Here is a 12,500-nt window from a genome sequence, read left to right as displayed (position 1 = left end):
CAACCGACACCTTTCTTGGGGTCTGATGAGCGTCTGCGTCGGGCGCCTTAACCCGCGCGTTCGGTTCATCCCGCAGCACCAGTTCTGCTTACCAAAAGTGGCCCACTCGGCACCGTCAATTCCATGCCCGGCTCCAAGCCTGCGAGCCGGGCCTCTTACCCATTTAAAGTTTGAGAGTAGGGCGAGGCCCGTTTCGGCCCCGCGGCCTCCAGTCATTTCTTTACCGGATAAAACTTGAAGTTTCGGCGCCGGCTATCCTGAGGGAAACTTCGGAGGGAACCAGCTACTAGATGGTTCGATTAGTCTTTCGCCCCTATACCCAGGTCGGACGACCGATTTGCACGTCAGGACCGCTGCGGGCCTCCACTCAGGGTTTCCCCTGGCTTCGCCCTGCCCAGGCATAGTTCACCATCTTTCGGGTACCACCGCGTATGCTCTGGCTCCGCTCTCCGCACGTGGGAAGAGCAGGCCGGTGGTGCGCCGCCCGCCCCCTCGGAGGGTTAGGACGGATCCCACCTCAGCCGACGCGCGCCGGCCTTCACCTTCGTTGCGCCTCCGGGGGTTCTGGTCCCTTCGACTCGCATACGCGTTAGACTCCTTGGTCCGTGTTTCAAGACGGGTCGTTCGGGGTCCGAACTTAGCCGCTGACCTTAGGCGTTCGGGTGCTGTGGGCCTGGATCGCCCCCCGCATCGCCGTAGCGGGCCTAGCCCGGGGCTGAGGACAGCCCAGCCGGCCCGCTTCGACCGAACGATCGGGGGGGGCCCCCATCCCCATCCCGGAGGAGGGGAGAACGCGGAAAGGACATTGCTCCACGGCCCCGGCGTTATCGGCGAAGTCGGAGCGAGGGGCTGTAGCGGAACGCCCGTGTCCGGGGGCCGCGTGGGGACTCCCTTCTCCGGACGGACCTACCTTCACCCTCGGGCCCTTCCAAGCCTAACCGGAGCCGGTCGCGACTCACCACCACGCGGGGAAAGTACACCGGGCGGGGCCGGACCTCCGTACGCCCGACAGGCCCGAAGTCCAGAGGCGAAGCGCAGAGCCGAAGCGGGGAGCGGTGGAGTCGGCACCCCACCCCTCTCGCCCGGATACGCTCGCACCCCCGACCGCGGAACCCGACGAGCGCGGGGCCGTCCGCCCGGCTGAATCCCCCGGGGCAGTCTTCTCGGTCCCCGTACGTTTACCTCTCAACGGTTTCACGCTCTGTTGAACTCTCTCTTCAAAGTCCTGTTTCAACTTTCCCTCACGGTACTCGGTTCGCTATCGGTCTCGTGCCGGTATTTAGCCTTAGATGGAGTTTACCACCCGCTTTGGGCTGCATTCCCAAGCAACCCGACTCCGAGAAGCCCGACCTACCCGGGCGGGAACGCGGGACTCGCTACCGGGCTTTCACCGTCTATGGGAAGAAGCCACGTTCGCGAGGACTTGGTCCCGCGTCCGCACCGAGACGGATCTTACGGACTTCCGTACGCTACATTTCCCGGCCAACCCCGGTCAGGGGAAAGTGGGATTCAGCGCTGGGCTCTTCCCTGTTCGCTCGCCGCTACTAAGGGAATCCTTGTTAGTTTCTTTTCCTCCGCTTACTGATATGCTTAAGTTCAGCTGGTCGTCTCGTCTGATCTGAGGCCGCACACAGAGGTTTCTTATGCGGGGGCGAGGGCGGAGGCGGAGGGCCGAAGGCTAGGGGCGAGGGGCGAGAGCCCGGCACGAGACCGAACTCCGCGACACCTTCCCCCCCACCCCGGCCGCTCGCCCGCCCGCTCACTCGCCCGCTCGCTGGGTTTAATCGGCACTCGCCACCCCCGCGTCCGACTGCGCGGAGCCCCGCTCGGGACTCGGGGAGAGACCGTAACGGACGTGGACCCGGACCTACTCGGCTCTCCCTCCGTTCCCTGTACGGAGCTCTCTCGCAACACGGGCCGCGTGGACTGGCTCGGAACCGAGTCTTCGTTTGGGAAGACGAAGGGCCGTTTTCAGGCCCTGCGAGCTTCCAGCCGCGGTCTCTCTCTCTCAGCGGGGGCGCGGAGACCGATCGATGGGTAAAGCGACCCTCAGACAGGCGTGGCCGCGGGATGGACCCCCGCGGCCGCAATATGCGTTCGAAATTTCGATGATCTGTGTCCTGCAATTCACATTAGTTAACGCAGATGGCTGCGTTCTTCATCGAAGCACGAGCCGAGTGATCCACCGCTAAGAGTCGTATTCGGGTTTGTGCCCGGCCCGTTACAGGCCGGGCGAAGGAAGCCATTCGAACAAGAGACAATTTTTGCCAATATATTTCAAGCCGGGTGCCTTCCACCCCCGTGCAGGGGGGGAAAGGTCATTGAACCTGGGCGTCACCACCGGACCGAGGAGTTACGGCCCGGGGGACGATCGCCCGAGTAGGTGCCCGAGACTTACGTGGTTTAGGAGACCGGGGTCTAGGCACCCGCCGTTCCCGGCGAGGCCCAGGGGTTTGGTTCGCTGCGTTACGGGTCCCGGTCTAAGGCATTCAGGCGTGCGCTCAAAGCCAAGCTCTCCACCCCGGAGGGTATGAGCGAGGCCCGGTGGTACGCTCCCAAGTCCCCGCTTAGGGGAAGGCGCTGGGTAGATCCCACCTAGTCAGGACCGGCGGGCACCGGCCGTCTCCTTTCGGGTGTTTATAAACGCATCCGGGGTTCGTGAGGCCCCTTCAACTCGCGCACCGGCCTTAGACTATTATACGGTCCGTCTCTGCGAAGCCAACATCGGGGGTATTTTGCATGCGCTCTTAAGCTCCGCTCTAACCCCGTGAGGGGAAAGAGTTTCGCCCGGCGGTACGCTCCCGTCCACCACCGCCCCCTGTGCCGGGGGGATGGGTTCAGGGAGATCCCACCGAGGCCGGCGAGCACCGGCCAACGCCCTGGGGGTGAGTAAGCCCCTTTGACTCGCGCACGCACAATCAAGCCTTCAACGATCAATGGTTTTTTGGGTTTAACTACCCGGCGGGCGGCTCCGGCGCCACTCTTCCCCCCGCGAACGGGAGGGGCGGACCGGGGTACCTATGCACCTAAGGCGGTCCTCGCATAACCCCGAGTTCCGAAGCCGGCTCGCTACGTCCACCCACCCGGAGGGGGGAGAGACTCACGTCGGCCGACGACGAAAGGTACGAGGCTTCTGCGGTCCATACCTTGAAGGTACCCGCCGGGGGGGAGGTTCGGCCTCTCGAGTCCGACTCGACAACCGGCACGGACTGCGGGCGCCGACCGCGGCCAGGTCACCGTTATTGATCCTTCCGCAGGTTCCCCTACGAAAACCTTGTTACGACTTTTACTCCCTCTAGATGTCCGGGTTCGATCGACTTCCCATCGCCCGGAGGCGACCCCCGTTCGAGGGCCGCCCCGGGGACGGTCCGAGGACCTCACCGAGGCATCCGATCGGTAGTAGCGACGGGCGGTGTGTACAAAGGGCAGGGACTTAATCGACGCGGGCTGGTGACCCGCGCCTACTTGGAATTCCTCGTTCGAGGGGAATAGTTGCAATCCCCTGTCCCCAGCGGGGAATGGCGTTCATAGGATTGCCCGCACCTCTCGGCGTAGGGTAACTTACATGTTGAACCAGCCATTGTAGCTCACGTGCGACCCCGGACTTCTAAGGGCATCACAGACCTGTTATTGCTCCATTTCTCAAGTGGCTTCTGTGCCACAAATCGCTCTAAGAAGTTTAGCCACCGACCGCTGATTCCCACCGGGCGAACCCCAACCTTCAGGCCCGCGGTAAGCGGGAGGGCACCGGGGAGGGGAGAGGGAAGGCGAAGGCGAAGGCGAAGGACGGACAACCCACACCCGGAGAGCGGAACGAGGTGCGGACGGCATCGGGGAGGGAACCGAACGCGAAGGGGAGAGGCCGGAGCCACCCACTCGACGCAGAACTGAACCCCCGTCAACCGCATCACCTCCCCGAACCGATCCGGGGTAGAACCGGACCCCCGCCGAAACCCCCAACACCCCCACCCCGATGGGGACCCCCCGCGAACGGGGACCTTCGGGGATAGAGTCCGACCCAGGAGAGGGGCCGTGTAACTACTTAAAGGATGGGATCTCGTTCGTTACCGGAATTGACCAGACGAATCGCTCCACGAACTACCAACGGCCATGCACCACCACCCACAGAATCGAGAAAGAGCCGTCAATCTGTCAATCCTTACCGTGTCCGGGCCGGGTTAGGTTCCCCGCGTTGAGTCAAATTAAGCCGCAAGCTCCACTCCTGGTGGTGCCCTTCCGTCAATTCCTTTAAGTTTCAGCTTTGCAACCGTACTCCCCCCAGAGCCCAAAGACTCGTGGTTTCCCGGACGCTGCCCGGCGGGTCATAGTCGTTAACCCAACGCCGCCGGATCGCGGGTCGGCATAGTTTACGGTCGGAACTACGACGGTACCTGATCGTCTTCGATCCTCCGACTTTCGTTCTTGATTAATGAAAACATTCTTGGCAAATGCCTTCGCTTTTGTCCGTCCCGCACCGGTCTACGAATTTCACCTCTCTCGGTGCGGTACGAATGCCCCCGGCCGTCCCTCTTAATCATGACCTTTGGTCCGTCAAACCCACGAAATAGGACCAAGAGAGCGGTCGGATACCCCCCCGGCTCGGGGAACCGTGCGGCGGCCAGAAAACGGCCCCGCCCGGCCGCCTCGCCGAAGAGCTCCGACTCGCCCCCCATGGGAAGGCCTTATTCCATTATTCCTAGCTCAGTCCATTCAAGGCACGCTTCGGCCTGCTTTGAGCACTCTGTTTTGTTCAAAGTAAACGCACCGGACCCTTCCGCCCCCCACGTATTCAACCGCGGCGGACGACCCAGCTAAGGGCCTCTCCGCGGAGGAAGGGAGCAGAGGACACCGGATGAGTAGGGACAAGGTCCCGCGACCTCCACCCAGAGACCCGCGGGGGGTCCCCAACCCCCCCGGAGAGGGGCAGCTTCCCACCGCGAAGTCCGGACGGGCAGAGGCCCGGCAGCCGGGACCCGTCCCCGGATCCAACTACGAGCTTTTTAACTGCAGCAACGTTAACATACGCTATTGGAGCTGGAATTACCGCGGCTGCTGGCACCAGACTTGCCCTCCAATGGGTCCTCACCCACGGACGTAGATTGAGTTCATTTCGGTCCCGAAACCTTCAAACGGGGCCTCGCACCGATATTTTTCGTCACTACCTCCCCGTGTCGGGAATGGGTAATTTGCGCGCCTGCTGCCTTCCTTGGATGTGGTAGCCGTTTCTCAGGCTCCCTCTCCGGAATCGAACCCAGATTCCCCGTTACCCGTGGTCACCACACGTAGTCCCGTAGACTACCGTCGAAAGTTGATAGGGCAGACACTCGAATGAGACGTCGCCGCCCCGAAGGGCTCTGCGATCGGCCAAAGGTTATCTAGAGTCACCAAAGCGGACCCGACCGGAGTCGGGAGGGGGTTTTTTGGTTCTGATAAATGCACGTATCCGTGGGGGGCGCCGAGGGGGGAAGGTGAACCAGTCACCGACCACCTCGAAACGGCACCCCCACTTCCAACGCTTCGTTTGCATGTATTAGCTCTGGAATTACCACAGTTATACCAAGTAACGTGTGGAGCGATCAAAGGAACCATAACTGATTTAATGAGCCATTCGCAGTTTCACTGTACCAACGCCCGTGTGTACTTAGACTTGCATGGCTTAATCTTTGAGACAAGCATATGATACTGGCAGGATCAACCAGGCCGATCCCTCTGGTACTCAAACCCGGCTTGGGGAAAGAGAGAGAGTCGGTGGTGCGTGGAACTCGACCCCCCGAAGGAGGAAGAGACGCGCACCGCGGAAAGGCTTTTCGAACGAGACCCCCCGGAGGTGGGTCTGCAATCGGGGGTTTGACTACTTGGAAAATGTACGATTCAAGGCCCGGACGGTGCAGGCTAGGGGCCGGTTCCTTCCCTCAATAGGATCCCGACCCTAAGGCACCACCGACTCGGACCTTTTAACGGACCCAAACTGCGGTGGAAATTAGACCGACGGATCGGCTAAGTCTCCCTCGGAACGATTCTGGGACAAGCGGACCCCCTGTTACGGGGGGTCCACGAGCCATGGAGGCTGGAGCACGTGGCGGGGAGGATCGTTCTAAAAGCCGGTATTATTTCGGATTAGAAGCCTGCCCCTGGTGCTCCGGGTATGCCGCATTTCGAACGGGCGTAAAGGACGTCCGTTTAAGGGAAGAGAATGGAAGAGAATTTCCTGGCCCCCTCAAAGCGCGAGGAGGTCGGCATAGGTTTTACGGTACGCCCCCCCCGGAGCCGTCTGATGTTCAGAAGACGAAGGGTTTTGCCCCCAATCTCGTAAGGTCGAGGGCTCACCACCGAACTTCCAGCCGCGGTCCTTGGTAGGACCGATACGCGGACAAGCCGCAAAATCCTGGCCCCCTCGCAGTGCGAGGAGGTCGGCAAAGGTTTTACGATTCGCCCCCCCGGAGCCTACGGTTAGTTTTCTCGATTTAAGAAGACGAAGGGGGTCGGGCCCGGGAACCGTAAACCGAGCGCCTCTTCCCCTGCGAACTTCCAGCCGCGGTCCGTTTAAAAAGACCGATCCGTGACACCTCTAATGCGCTCTTTGCCTCCGGCCGTTTCCAGCGCGGGGGCCCGGTGGTGCGCTCCCAAGTCCCCGCGGAGGGGAAAATCTGGGAGATCCCACATTAGACCAAGCGGAACGCCGGTCTTCGCCTCGGGGGTTTGTATGCCCCTTTCGACTCGCGCACGGGCAAGAGTTAGGTTAGGAACGGGGACAACTGCCGGCGGGCGGCCCGTCGCACCCACCCCGCAAGTGGGCAGGTGGTCGGTGGCCTGTGGACCCGCCGCTCGGATTCGTTTATAGTAGGAACCATAACGGGGTACAACCCTCATACGCTCGACCCCCTCACGCCCAGAGAAGTGTTCACCTCCCTGGGCATATATCGAACGAATCATCGGGATTGAAGGGGAGGCCACCCAAACCATCCCCTTAGCCCAGAGGGGTGCCAGTCCTCGGGCTTCGGTATTCGCATCACCGGGGTCTATGGAGGTCTCGACTTAGGTTTTGAAAACCTCCAGAGGGGGGGCCGGATTAACCACCACCCTAGCCCAGAGGGGTGCCAGTCCTCGGGCTTCGGTATTCGCATCACCGGGGTCTATGGAGGTCTCGACTTAGGTTTTGAAAACCTCCAGAGGTGGGGCCGGATTAACCACCACCCTAGCCCAGAGGGGTGCCAGTCCTCGGGCATGTCACTTCGCATCACCGGGGTTCTATGGAGGTCTCGACTTAGGTTTTAAAAACCTCCAGAGGGTGGGGGCATATCTTATCCCCACCCTAGCCCAGAGGGGTGCCAGTCCTCGGGCATGTCATTTCGCATCACCGGGGTCTACGGAGGTCTCGACTTAGGTTTTGAAAACCTCCAGAGGGTGGGGGCATATCTTATCCCCACCCTAGCCCAGAGGGGTGCCAGTCCTCGGGCTTCGGTATTCGCATCACCGGGGTCTACGGAGGTCTCGACTTAGGTTTTGAAAACCTCCAGAGGGTGGGGCCTGACTTACCACCAACCCTTAGCCCAGAGGTGTGCCACTCCTCGGGCATGGAATTCGCATCAACGGGGTCTACGGATGTCTCGACTTAGGTTTTGAACACATCCAGGGAAGCAGAGCGGACATTCCCATTATTTCAAGCCCATCGGGAAGCCACTCCTTTGGGCATAGCGTTTCGCATCGCTGTTACCCAAACTTACGTCTGATTTAATGCCTCCCTAATATCCCGACGGCACCAGGCTGAGAAACCATATGCCCACAGGATTTGAGGCGTTGGAACCTCGTTCGCATAGCCGACAACGATGAACCTCCCTCGGACTCGCTACGAGGCTTGAGGAGGGTCCTGATTTTCTTAAAATCTCAGGTGAGGGACTTAGAAAATTTTCACTTTAAAACCACAGACCTCCAGAGGAGAGACCGGGCTTATCACAACCTTAGCCCAGAGGGCGTCACTCCTCGGGCATGTCACTTCGCATCACCGGGGGTCCATGGATGTCTCGACTTAGGTTTTGAACACATCCAGAAGGGGGGGCCGGATTAACCACCACCCTTAGCCCAGAGGGGTGCCAGTCCTCGGGCTTTAAATTCGCTTCGCCGGGGTCTATGGAAGTCATTTTTTAGACCTCCAGAGGGGAGGCAACCCAAACCATCCCCTTAGCCCAGAGGTGTGCCACTCCTCGGGCTTGTGTATTCGCATCACCGGGGTCCATGGAAGTCATTTTAGACATCCAGAGGGGAGGCCACCCTAACCATCCCCTTAGCCCAGAGGGGTGCCAGTCCTCGGGCTTTAAATTCGCTTCGCCGGGGTCTATGGAAGTCATTTTTAGACCTCCAGAGGGGAGGCAACCCAAACCATCCCCTTAGCCCAGAGGTGTGCCAATCCTCGGGCTTGTGTATTCGCATCACCGGGGTCCATGGAAGTCATTTTAGACATCCAGAGGGGAGGCCACCCTAACCATCCCCTTAGCCCAGAGGGGTGCCAGTCCTCGGGCTTTAAATTCGCTTCGCCGGGGTCTATGGAAGTCATTTTTAGACCTCCAGAGGGGAGGCAACCCAAACCATCCCCTTAGCCCAGAGGTGTGCCACTCCTCGGGCTTGTGTATTCGCATCACCGGGGTCCATGGAAGTCATTTTAGACATCCAGAGAGTGGGGCCGGTCTTACCACCACCCTTAAGCCCAGAGGGCGTCACTCCTCGGGCATGAAATTCGGATTACCGGGGTCTATGGATGTCTCAACTTAGGTTTTGAACACATCCAGAGGGGAGGCCACCCAAACCATCCCCTTAGCCCGGAGGTGTGCACCTCCTCGGGCTTCAAATTCGAATCACCGGGGTCCATGGAAGTCATTTTAGACATCCAGAGAGTGGGGCCGGTCTTACCACCACTCTTAGCCCAGAGGGCGCCACTCCTCGGGCATGAAATTCGCATCACCGGGGTCCATGGAAGTCAGTTTAGACCTCCAGAGAGTGGGGCCGGTCTTACCACCACTCTTAAGCCCAGAGGGCGTCACTCCTCGGGCATGAAATTCGGATTACCGGGGTCTATGGATGTCTCAACTTAGGTTTTGAACACATCCAGAGGGGAGGCCACCCAAACCATCCCCTTAGCCCGGAGGTGTGCACCTCCTCGGGCTTGAAATTCGAATCACCGGGGTCCATGGAAGTCAGTTTAGACCTCCAGAGAGTGGGGCCGGTCTTACCACCACCCTTAAGCCCAGAGGGCGTCACTCCTCGGGCATGGAATTCGCATCAACGGGGTCTACGGATGTCTCGACTTAGGTTTTGAACACATCCAGGGAAGCAGAGCGGACATTCCCATTATTTCAAGCCCATCGGGAAGCCACTCCTTTGGGCATAGCGTTTCGCATCGCTGTTACCCAAACTTACGTCTGATTTAATGCCTCCCTAATATCCCGACGGCACCAGGCTGAGAAACCATATGCCCACAGGATTAGAGGCGTCTGAACCCCTTTCGCATAGCCGACAACGATGAACCTCCCTCGGACTCGCTACGAGGCTTGAGGAGGGTCCTGATTCTCTTAAAATCTCAGGTGAGGGACTTAGAAAATATTCACTTTAAAACCACAGACCTCCAGAGGAGAGACCGGGCTTATCACAACCTTAGCCCAGAAGGCACCACTCTTCGGGCATGTCACTTCGCATCACCGGGGTCCATGGAAGTCTCGACTTAGGTTTTGAACGCATCCAGAGGGTGGGAGCCGGACTTACCACCACCCTTAGCCCAGAGGGCGTCACTCCTCGGGCATAAAATTCGGATAACCGGGGTCCATGGAAGTCAATTTTGACCTCCAGAGAGGGGGGGGGGCCTGGCTTACCACCACCCTAAGCCCAGAGGGCGTCACTCCTCGGGCATGAAATACGCTACACCGGGGTCCATGGAAGTCAGTTTAGACCTCCAGAGAGGGGGGGCCGGGCTTACCACCACCCTTAGCCCAGAGGGCACCACTCCTCGGGCTTGAAATTCGCATCACCGGGGTCCATGGAAGTCTCGACTTAGGTTTTGGAAACCTCCAGAGGGGGGGCTGCACTTACCACCACCCTAAGCCCAGAGGGCGTCACTCCTCGGGCATGAAATACGCTATACCGGGGTCCATGGAAGTCCTTTTAGACCTCCAGAGAGGGGGGGGCCGGGCTTACCACCACCCTTAGCCCAGAGGGCACCACTCCTCGGGCTTGAAATTCGCATCACCGGGGTCCATGGAAGTCTCGACTTAGGTTTTGGAAACCTCCAGAGGGGGGGCTGCACTTACCACCACCCTTAGCCCAGAGGTTCATCACTCCTCGGGCATGAAATTCGGATAACCGGGGTCCATGGAAGTCAGTTTAGACCTCCAGAGAGTGGGGCCGGGCTTACCACCACCCTAAGCCCAGAGGGCGTCACTCCTCGGGCATGAAATTCAGATAACCGGGGTCCATGGAAGTCAGTTTAGACCTCCAGAGAGTGGGGCCGGGCTTACCACCACCCTAAGCCCAGAGGGCGTCACTCCTCGGGCATGAAATTCGGATAACCGGGGTCCATGGAAGTCTCGACTTAGGTTTTGGAGACCTCCAGAGGGGGGGCCGGGCATACCACCACCCTTAGCCCAGAGGGCGTCACTCCTCGGGCATGAAATACGCTATACCGGGGTCCATGGAAGTCAGTTTTGACCTCCAGAGAGGGGGGGCCTGGCTTACCACCACCCTAGCCGAGAGGGCGTCACTCCTCGGGCATGAAATTCGCTTCACCGGGGTCCATGGAAGTCATTTTAGACCTCCAGAGAGGGGGGGCTGCACTTACCACCACCCTAGCCGAGAGGGCGTCACTCCTCGGGCATGAAATTCGGATCACCGGGGTCCATGGAAGTCAGTTTAGACCTCCAGAGAGTGGGGCCGGGCTTACCACCACCCTAAGCCCAGAGGGCGTCACTCCTCGGGCATGAAATTCGGATAACCGGGGTCCATGGAAGTCTCGACTTAGGTTTTGGAGACCTCCAGAGGGGGGGCCGGGCATACCACCACCCTTAGCCCAGAGGGCGTCACTCCTCGGGCATGAAATACGCTTAACCGGGGTCCATGGAAGTCAATCTAGACCTCCAGAGAGGGGGGGCCGGGCTTACCACCACCCTTAGCCCAGAGGTGTGCTCCTCATCGGGCATGAAATACGCTTCACCGGGGTCCATGGAAGTCATTCGAGACCTCCAGAGGGGGGGCTGGGCATACCACCACCCTTAGCCCAGAGGTGAGTCACTCCTCGGGCATCAAATTCGCATCACCGGGGTCCATGGAAGTCAGTTTAGACTTCCAGAGGGGGGGCCGAGCATACCACCACCCTTAGCCCAGAGGTGTGCTCCTCATCGGGCATCAAATTCGCATCACCGGGGTCCATGGAAGTCATTCGAGACCTCCAGAGGGGGGGGCCGAGCATACCACCACCCTTAGCCCAGAGGTGAGTCACTCCTCGGGCATCAAATTCGCATCACCGGGGTCCATGGAAGTCAGTTTAGACTTCCAGAGGGGGGGCCGAGCATACCACCACCCTTAGCCCAGAGGTGTGCTCCTCATCGGGCATCAAATTCGCATCACCGGGGTCCATGGAAGTCATTCGAGACCTCCAGAGGGGGGGCCGAGCATACCACCACCCTTAGCCCAGAGGTGAGTCACTCCTCGGGCATCAAATTCGCATCACCGGGGTCCATGGAAGTCAGTTTAGACTTCCAGAGGGGGGGCCGAGCATACCACCACCCTTAGCCCAGAGGTGTGCTCCTCATCGGGCATCAAATTCGCATCACCGGGGTCCATGGAAGTCATTCGAGACCTCCAGAGGGGGGGCCGAGTATACCACCACCCTTAGCCCAGAGGTGAGTCACTCCTCGGGCATCAAATTCGCATCACCGGGGTCCATGGAAGTCAGTTTAGACCTCCAGAGGGGGGGCCGAGCATACCACCACCCTTAGCCCAGAGGTGAGTCACTCCTCGGGCATCAAATTCGCATCACCGGGGTCCATGGAAGTCAGTTTAAACATCCAGAGGGGGGGGCCGAGCATACCACCACCCTTAGCCCAGAGGTGTGCTCCTCATCGGGCATCAAATTCGCATCACCGGGGTCCATGGAAGTCATTCGAGACCTCCAGAGGGGGGGCCGAGTATACCACCACCCTTAGCCCAGAGGTGAGTCACTCCTCGGGCATCAAATTCGCATCACCGGGGTCCATGGAAGTCAGTTTAGACCTCCAGAGGGGGGGCCGAGCATACCACCACCCTTAGCCCAGAGGTGAGTCACTCCTCGGGCATCAAATTCGCATCACCGGGGTCCATGGAAGTCAGTTTAAACATCCAGAGGGGGGGGGCCGAGCATACCACCACCCTTAGCCCAGAGGTGTGCTCCTCATCGGGCATCAAATTCGCATCACCGGGGTCCATGGAAGTCAGTTTAGACCTCCAGAAAGGGGGGCCGAACCTACCACCAACCTTAGCCC

General features: G+C 59.8%; 1 non-coding gene and 1 pseudogene across 1 annotated transcript; both read right to left on the bottom strand.

Annotated features, from left to right (window-relative positions):
* LOC136685445 (28S ribosomal RNA) overlaps positions 1–1,627 on the bottom strand; it is a 4,635-nt pseudogene extending 3,008 nt beyond the window's left edge.
* A 416-nt stretch (positions 1,628–2,043) lies between these two features.
* On the bottom strand, positions 2,044–2,197 carry LOC136685444 (5.8S ribosomal RNA). Its single transcript, XR_010800175.1, has one exon. It is a non-coding gene; the product is annotated as a 5.8S ribosomal RNA (ribosomal RNA).
* Between the last annotated feature and the right edge of the window lie 10,303 nt (positions 2,198–12,500).

The sequence above is a fragment of the Hoplias malabaricus genome, unplaced genomic scaffold, assembly GCF_029633855.1.
Source record: "Hoplias malabaricus isolate fHopMal1 unplaced genomic scaffold, fHopMal1.hap1 scaffold_376, whole genome shotgun sequence".
Taxonomy (NCBI): domain Eukaryota; kingdom Metazoa; phylum Chordata; class Actinopteri; order Characiformes; family Erythrinidae; genus Hoplias; species Hoplias malabaricus.
The sequence above is the reverse complement of the archived record's forward strand: the minus strand, read 5'-3'. Positions and strand labels throughout refer to the sequence as shown.